Consider the following 9,773-nt stretch of genomic DNA (forward strand, 5'->3'; position numbering starts at 1 on the left):
TCTGTGAAAATTAATGCTGCCTGCAATGCAAACATGACAAAGAGGCCGCTATTGATTTTAGCATTTTGATTTTCCTCTTGAGGTGTCTTGCACTTTTATAGCCGGGCTGCAGAGACAGGCTTTCCCCGTGTCTCTGCATACATTTATATGCCGCATATGCAAATGAAAATATCTGTATTCATCTTCCCTTTCTCTATGTGTATCAGTGAGAGAGAAGGCTTATGAGAAAATTGTGTATCCATCTTGGCCTATATCTAGCAAGCACAGTGTGAATGGTAGATATGCTGAGAGTCTACACTTGCCTCGCTGTTGCTGACACAGCAATGTCCAGAGGTTGCCCGATCTCTCCAGTCAATCCAGTCTCAGTGTGCTGAGGTTGCTATGGAGGAGCAGAGCAAAAGAAGGGAGTTACTTAAAGTACAAAAACAGGCAGACGGTAGAATTCTTCTGCCATGACAGGAACTATAATCGTGATAAAGTGGCCATTCCCAGAGCAAAGCAATAACAGTGCAATTATTACAGGTGAGGTTCAACATGTATTTTTTGTCTGTGTTTTGTTTTTGACTGCAAAAAAAATCAAATTCCTTTCATTTCAGCTCTTTCTGACGTATGATGAAACCTGAAGAAACTTGTACTCTAGGTCAGGAATCCCCTTAAAACAGCCACGGAGCACTGAAATGTTAACTACTGCCAGAGGGCTTTGACAAAAAAACAAGTGCCTCTGTGATCGCGATAGCGTGTCTGTGCTCAAGTATGACTGATGATGTCTCTCAAAAGAAAAACTACTCAGGCTGATATGGAAGTCAGGTTTACTTTAAACTTCAAGTGTTGATATGTTTTTGTCTTGCATTCATGTAATTAAGGTTAGCGTGGAAAGTATCTATAATTCAAACTGTCATCGCTCTCCTTCTTTGGCCTGTAATTGTGTTTATCTTCCACGTCAGCTCTACTCAGTTTCACAAAAGTACCAAAAGTAACACTTTGTACCTTGAAAATAAAAAATAATCAAGTAATTAAGGTGCCGTAGTTGTGATGAGGGATTTACTTTGCCAAGTTCCCATTGTTCCAGATGACCTTTCTTCTTTGACCCAGTTTCTCAGCTGTTCATCTTTGTTGTCTATGTAGTGAAACAAAGGGTTAGATCAAGCTGTGCTTGGAGTTCTGACTAAACTACAAAAACACCTCATTAAATGGAGGATTTACAGTGTTGAGACTAAACATTTATCTGAAAACCACCAGTAAATCTTTAATAACATTATTTTTGTTTGTATTTCTTACGTTCTTGTCAAAAATAAATTACCCCTAGCTCACAGAAAATCGCTATGCAATGAAAAAGAAACCCACAAGGCCAAAATTGGCACAACTTAATTATAGTTATTAGATTTATTGTTATTAGATGGATGTATCTGCTGATTTATAGCTTTAATCTGCTGTCACATGAATGATCAGTTGTGGTTCAAAACAAAGCTGATAATCAGTGCTGCTCTGTGGTTCGTTTTACTCGACCATAATAACAGCTGAGTCATGGCAAGCTCAAACTACATTAGGATCGGAGCATTGTACGCTTATTTCTATGACTCAGCACGCAGCGGCATTACATGCCATTACAGCTTTAGACAGTGTAACTTTGTTTGAATCAGCATGAAATTACATTTACCTGCTTAAATGGTCCATTAATGTCTGGATGGCCGTCCCAGGAGATGGACAACTGGATGGAAAGTGCTCTCATTTCCAAGGAGGGCACAGAGAGTGAAAACAAATGTAGCACTTATAGTGAGGTGATGAGAGGATAAAAGTGAGCTAGCCCTCGCACAAAAAGATGTCACTCCTAGGTTGAAATAAAGACCAAAGTACAACTTGTAACTCATATCTTTGCTAATGACTGCTGTTTAGGTGTTATAAACATGAGACACAAATTTTAATGTACATTAAAGTATAATCTGTTTGCCCCTGAGGCCACTACAGCAGTATGTTCCACATTGAACTGGGCTGTTCAGAAATCTGTTTATACTAGAAGTCTGTTACCCCTCCAGCTGGAAACGTCAGTCATTGTTTTCTTGGTTAGTATCATCATAATTTATTCTGCTGTGTTCCCTCGCTCAGCGGCCCTTTGGCAAGTTGTGTTGCTGTGCTAAGAACTCTACACATGCTCACTTTGGCAAACAGGGAGTTAGAGGCTCAACAGAGTCAAAGTAACTGCTTCTGTAATAACAACTCACTTAACGTATGTGGTAAGAATCTTTAAACATGATTTTAGTTTTAAAAACACTGGTGCAACTGCATACGTTTCGCATCACAAACAGGACCCTTTAAATCAATATCAAAATACGGATTGTATTGTATTAGGTTTTTTTCCTTTTATTGTTTTGAGCTTCATTTGTCACTATGGTGATATCAGTCTGCAGTAGTGGGCACAATGAGTGTGGTTTCACATTACCTACCTGGTCACTCCCTGGCATGCAGGGGAGAGGGTGAGTAGGGCTCAAATATTTCCTGTTTACTATCTCATCACTCTTGCTTCATGACTACTGTCATTCCTGTTTGCTTTAATAAAATCAGCATTCACAAAGGAAGGTTGATTTCAGAATCTCAGTAAAGTGCCCAACTTGGCATCTCAGTGGCTTCATTAATAGAAGTACTCACAGTGTATATCCTAAACTAACTGAAAAATGATATTGTTTTTAAGTTAGAACAAATTAATTTGAAGGTGAGTAAATTAAGCAGTCTAACATCATTATTGTGTTTAATGATGTGTGACTTCATATCCCATTTCATATGTGGGATATGAGTATCCCATGTATATGAAATGGTTTATTTATCATGCAAACATTATATCTTAATTTCAGAAACCTAGATAAGTATTAGTATCGAGAAACCTAAATATATGGAAACTGGGCTGTTCTTGCATGCCTGCAACTATTTGAATGCCCAAAGATTGTAATGCCTTTGAGCTAATTAAACCTTTTCTCCCCCCTTTTTTGTTAATCACACACACACATACAATATTCAAGTCTGTTAAAGTAGTAGTTAAATGTCTACTATTTATTTTATGCTACTAGCATTTATTCTATCTGTAGGCATTTTGAAAATGTAGTGAATACAAAATTATCTAGAGTTAGCATTAGCATAGATTTACAACTGAGACACTGCTGCAATTTACTTTTGTTTCTCAATAGATTAACAACAGCGAAACAAAACACTAGCATTCACAGGACTAGCCTATTATCTGCCAACACTGTGACCACAAACTACCCTGCACTTCTGACTAATGCTAATTATTATAAGGCTTACTTATAGCTCATCCTGGCAATTTCCCATGTGTCATTCAGCCTCTCTTTGAACATATTTGGCATCACTTTTGTCAAATAAAACTCAAAAACTCAAAAAAGACGTTAAAGTTTTTTTTAAAAAAGATGTAAAAAATTAAATAGATATATCCTACTTACAATGCAACACTCCCTTCAAGTGTCATGCTCAGTCTGTTACCTGGTGGGCTTGTATATTTTCTCCAGCCTGCATGGTACTTTCTATTTCTCTGTTAAGCACAGTTTTCTCTGTTAAACTTGTACTTTTCATTTGTCTTGAGTCCATTAATACACAGTCTTGACAGTGCATATACCTCATGACCACAGGGGACGTTGTAAAAATGTGTTATCCATCTTGGCACTATCACACTGATTTATTGAAAATAAAAACACTGCATCTGAGTTACAAATGTGCAGAATCCCCCTTCTACCTGCAGGCCAGCATCTGCTTTTATTAACTTGGGTTAAGTTGGTCTTTATGGACTTTGTAGAAGTGATAATATTAGCAAATACGAACATGCATCCATACAGGTCAAAACACTATACATGGAACCAAGTGGTCTCTTGTTTTGTTTTTTGTTTTTTTACCTGCCATCTCACTTGCTTTGGTGGACCTCTTTCCCCCTGCACTGCACATCCAAATGTGAAACTCTATCTTAACTTTATCTTACCCACAATTTTTAATGGATTGTCTTCAAACCACACAACAATATATTAGGTCTCAGGAGGGTTACCAAGGTGTCCTTAAAAAAAAAAACTTCGGAAAACCACCGTTACAACGTCACAATGATGCCTTAACAAACAGATGTCATCATATTGTAATAAAAACATCAAAAAACATCAAAGTTAGCATAGCCCTTGCCCTTCCGTGAGAGTTGCATGCTCTGAGTGTTCTCTTTTGCTTTCAGAAAGCAAACAGATTTACATATTTTAACAATAAAGCTGCAAATCTGAAGGCGCTTCACCATAATGTAACATTTCGTGCATATATAACTCAAGATGTGAAATGCAAAAACGATGGAACGCAGAAGTAACATTTATGTTACAGATATTCGTGCTATTAACCAGTTTCTCCATTTTCATTTGCAAATGAAAGCCATTCACTTGTGTCCCATAAACATGCACCAAACAATGACTAACCACTCTTCCCCTCACTGTCCTCCTCCGCTCCACACAAAATTTCCATTAACATCTCTCTATAACAATGGCATATTAAGCTTTGAGCTTAATTTTAGTTAGATGGGTTCACAGTAGGTCACCAAAACAGTGTTTTCAGTGTCAAAGCCTGTGCCGCTATTAATGTTGACTCACCAGCTACGTTGTGCAACTACATCATCATCACTGTCATCACTCCAACTCTGAGTTCAATGGCGAACTTATGGCATGTGATATTTACATAATTAGTGGTTTAGAGTTCAGATGAGAAATTACTTTAGCCACATGCAAAGTCTTGATTCCACCTTTTCTATAGGCTGGTCTGAACACTATTATTAACTGTCCCAACTTAATCAGTGTGTCTACCAATATTCAATTTAAAGGAGATGAAAGATGAGGCCAAACCTTTTCTTTTCTTGGCATTTCATTTGAGAGCCAGTCTGTAAGTGTGTCTTTTTTACGCGTTGCTATCTATAATCTGAAAATGTGAGAATATCTGTGTCAGATGAAGTTGGTTGCACTCTCTGCTTGTCATAACCTGTACTGTCAATCACATCTGAGCATGGCATTGCTTATCAATACAAGCTGCTTGTCTTTTACCTCGGATTTGAAGCACCATGATCCTCTAAATGCTACAGAAAAAAAGCCACCTTGGCACGTAGTGCTAGACAATCAAATTACCCTTCTTTTGAAAAGAAAAAAAAATCTAATCTGTCTGTTTGTCTCCTGTATACCCACACATCCACACACAAACACACATTGTAACACATGGTTGATTCGGTACTGCTGTTCTGCCAGCAACATCATCACTCTCCTTCCTACCCTTGTCTCCATGGAGACAAGCTTCCAGAGCTGGCTGGCTCCAGACCGTTGTGAATCAGCACAGACTAAAAACGGAAGATGGGGAGGGGGTCTCTTTGTGTTTAAACATGACTGAAAGAACACTGTGAGCTCTGTGTTATCGTAGTCCCAACAGTGACGTGATCAAAGTGTCCGAGTACTCCTGCAGACAGATGTGAAAAAGGGACCAGCAATACTCTGAAAAAAATGTCTAATTTTGAGATTTCATGCTTGTAGTGTATTAAATATTAAAAAAATTTAAAGCTACGTTTCATTCAGCCATGACTTGACAATATTATTACTATTTACATGTTGGTTTATTTCAGTTTTACATTTAAAATAATAATCCCTTTATTTCACTCACCCAAAAAAAGATCAGATCTCATAAAAGCAGTGACTGGATTTTAAAATTTGCAATGGTAATAAGAAATGGGACAACTATGGGCATCCCATTAAAGAAAATTTAGTCTATACTGTACTTTGTTTTTCAGTTATGCTAGTGGCATGGCTCCAGCAACTGCATTGTCATCCTGTGGGTTGGTCAAACTGCATATGCATATGGAAAATACCCTGCATATGTTGCTGAAGGAGCGAAAACTGAAGTTAGTAATGAAACTCATTGCACTTCAGCTACACATCTATGTGAATATTTGTGTATTTCATGTTTTTTGTTTTGTTTTGTAATGTACTTGTCAATCTATTTCATAAGTTTCACATTTTTCCAGCACCACCTGGAGGGTCTGAGTTTACACGTTCAGCACAGTCCAGTCTTTGCACACACTGTGCTTGTTCATTGTGACAAGAGCATCAAGACGCTCAGCAAACAGTCGTGTGAAAAATAGAGTACGCCGTCTCTCAATTTTAAGCTTCCTACACTTAATAAAAATATTATCTGGTCCTCATCAGGCTCTAAAACCACATATTACATTATTAAACAAAAAACTAGGCCAAAATACAGTTGCTTCGGTTCACTGAGGTTTATGGGCATTCATGCACAGCTCTCTTAAGGTCCCGCCATAGCACTGATTGAGGTCTGGACTGACTATGACAATGCAAAACCCAGATTCTCTTTCAGTTGTTTCTGTGGTAGTTTCAGTTTCTATGAGCATTACCTGATCTGACCTTTTCTGGGACATCCACTCCTGAAAAGATTGGTAAATGTCTTGAATGCTCCACCTCTATGTAATCTTTGCCATCCTAGAATGACTGACTTTAAATTGTTTGCAAACTCACACACTGATGGGCAGCAAAAATGTCTTCTGTAAGATTACTGCTAATGTCTTTCCTTCTGGATACAGTATCAACACACACCTGAATGGTCCAGGCCAGCAAACTGCCAAAACTTGTACCTTTATAGAGGTGCTTACATTTGTGATGATCACCTAATCAAGTGGATTTGATTAGCAGCACCTGGCTGCTACTTACCCTTGTAATTACTGTGAAAGCATTGAGGATGTACTCAGTTTTCCACACACTGCTATGCCATGTGTTGCTGTCCATCTGTGGTTGGAATGACCTAATTTTAAGATCTTGTAAGGACCTGAGGGCGTACTTTCGTTATCACCTGCACTTTATCCTGAAATGTGATGTATAAGGTTTCATGTGAATTACATGACTAAAATTAGTTTGATCAAGAGATTTCAGACCCTCTTCCATGTTTTGCTTGAAATTTTTACTTCTATCATCTGATTTCCTGTAACATAGGTCAACAATATTTTTATGCCCTGAAGGTAGAGCTGCTGCAGGCTGCACTGACTTAAGCATGATGGTGGCAGCATGAATTTCCAATTAGCACTACTTAGAAAGACTGATGGAGCACAAACACAGGTAGGTTTAAGTAATGAGTAGGCAGAAAACACATGAGAGAGTAGAAGGAGAGAGGTTTGCTGAGATGGCCTCACTGATTGCTGTTCAGTCAAGAGAACATCTTCCTGCTGTTTATTAGTTGTGCAGAAAGAAACCAGGATCAGCTCTAAGCTTCCATGATAAATGAACTGACAGCTGAACGTTTCCACAGTCAGGACAATGTTGGAACTGTTTAGTGAAGTTGGTTTTAGACCGGATGTAATGGATCTGCTGTGTTTGTGTATGAGTTTACTGAGAGAAGCAGCGGAAAAGAAAGCTTTCATCAGCTTAACACCTTCACCTTAACTACAAGCATGAATGGGAACTTTGTGTTCATCATATTTATAGACACACACGCACACGTACACACAAGCATGCACTCATGCACAGATGCATAAAAATAAATGCACTCACGCAGGAAGCATGCCTTCATGCCATACCTTGTGTGTGTACAATTACAGAGGAAGTGAACCTAACTAAAGGTCAGAGGACACCAAGAGATTCCTGGGATTGTATGCAGTGCTGTGCAGGGGCACTGAAAGAGCAAGGTATAGTTTATAAATTAGCAAGAGAGTACCACACAGTGTTTCCATGCTGGTCAACATCCAGCAAATGTTAGATTTATTGAGCGTGTCTGTGGTATATTAGAAATTCATTGTGGGTCAAATAGAGTGAAAAGAAATAACAGAAAAAGCTCCAAATTTTTAGACGACACTGTGTAGGACAGTTGCATTTTCAGGTGGTGGGGGGAAAAAAACCTAGAAGCTAATTCTGATGCATCCATTTATTCTCGTAGCCACTCATCCAATTTATTGTAATGGGGAGTGAATCCCAGCAATCACTGAATGAGAGCTGGTTTACATCTTGCATAAGCTGCCAGTCTATCATAGGGCCAACATAAAGACAGACAACCACTTATATTCACAGCTATGGCCAATATACAATCACCACTTAACCAAATGGTGGTGTAATCGAGGTTTGCATGTTCTCCCTGTGCCTGCATGTATTTTTCTCCACCAGTTTAAAAACACGCATGGTTGTAATATGAATTTTCCTGCACATGTTTATCTGGGTGTCACCTCAAATTAATCTCCTCCCTGTCACACTATAAAAAGGGGAGATGATCATGCCTTCAGTGAAACACAAATGCTGTTCATCTGCCCCAGAGGAAGGACGAAACTTGTAGACATGAATAAGAATAAGCTTGATTCAGTGAAAGCTGCTAGTCACATGTGACTGAAGACAGAGTAAATGGTGTAAATGGTGTTTTTTTACTGGTTTTTTGTATCCCATGGTTGCAAATTACTGGATTTTGTGGGGTTTCTTATAATTGGGCTTGGTCAGGTCCAGGTGCAGCTGTACTGAGCGATGTCAACAAACCAAAGCAAAAGAAAAAAAAAAAGGGGGGGGGGGGGTAAGTTGCACAACAACAAGCTGTCATCATGGCTAGAAGATGAAAAACAGGTCGAACAAAACCACAGATTCCAATGTGAACCTAGCCGAGCCCTAATGATTAAAGAAGATTGCTTTTCTTTTGACGTAACCAAAACAAGCACAGACTAAACAGACCATAAGTGGCACACAGGACCAAGCACACAATGAAAGTGAAATGCCAAACCTCTGAATAGCCTGCAGGCAGGTACACAGTTGTGCCCCATTAACTATGAAGTTTCCAAAAAAAAAAAAAAGACTAGAGCAGAACATCAGTGGCCTTTGCCGCTCACTCTCTGCCCTAGGAATGAGATGAGAACAATCTCACATGTGGTGCGCGGAGCACTCAAGTGCGTACATGCAGGCAGACATACACGAGTACGTGCAGTACTGCTGCAAAGACACATCAAGCAGCAAGTGCACAAGACATGGTCAGTGTTTTTTGTTAGAGGGAAACAAGCAAATAAATGATGTCATTATCTCAAAGCGCATAAGCTTGAATATTATTACCATATTAGTGGGAGACATTTGGCATTCTTGCCTTCCATAATGATGGACTGGCAAGTGGGAAAGAAAAAGAGACAGCATTGTTCTGTATAACATTACACTCATACAGCTGATATTTCATATTTTAGTTATGAGACATGCAAAGTCACAGTGAGACACTTCCATCACCCCAAACCTCCCTTTTTTTTTTTAGCTTCATCTTAAACAACGTCAGGGATACCTGGGCATGTTTCTGCAGAAGGCGCTCCCTCAGGGCACTTCCCTGTGCATGTCTGTTAAAGCATTAGCCTACAGGAGGCATACAAATGATCGTGCAGAAACATGAAGAGAGCAGGCAGCGGGCTGTAATACGGGGTCCCCATGGCAACCACACAAAACGGCATGCACTCACCATGGCAACAGAGCGGAGACATCGGTAGAGCTGGTGATGGCCTCTGGGTGTTTGAAGTGATACACGCGGGCCATCAGCAACCAATTCAGTCACGCCGAAACATAAACGCTAACACATTACGTTAGTGGGTAAACAATGCCCTTTCTCCCCATAAATAAATTAATTTGAACTGGATGAATCCAGTAATTAAAAAAAATGGGTCAGGTTGCTCTCCTACACAGCTTTATTTTGTGTGTGTGTGTGTGTGTGTGTGTGTGTGTGTGTGTGTGTGTGTGTGTGTGTGTGTGTGTGTGTGTGTG

This window comes from Pundamilia nyererei, unplaced genomic scaffold, assembly GCF_000239375.1.
Source record: "Pundamilia nyererei isolate P.nyererei 1_Seehausen unplaced genomic scaffold, PunNye1.0 scaffold00024, whole genome shotgun sequence".
Taxonomy (NCBI): Eukaryota; Metazoa; Chordata; class Actinopteri; order Cichliformes; family Cichlidae; genus Pundamilia; species Pundamilia nyererei.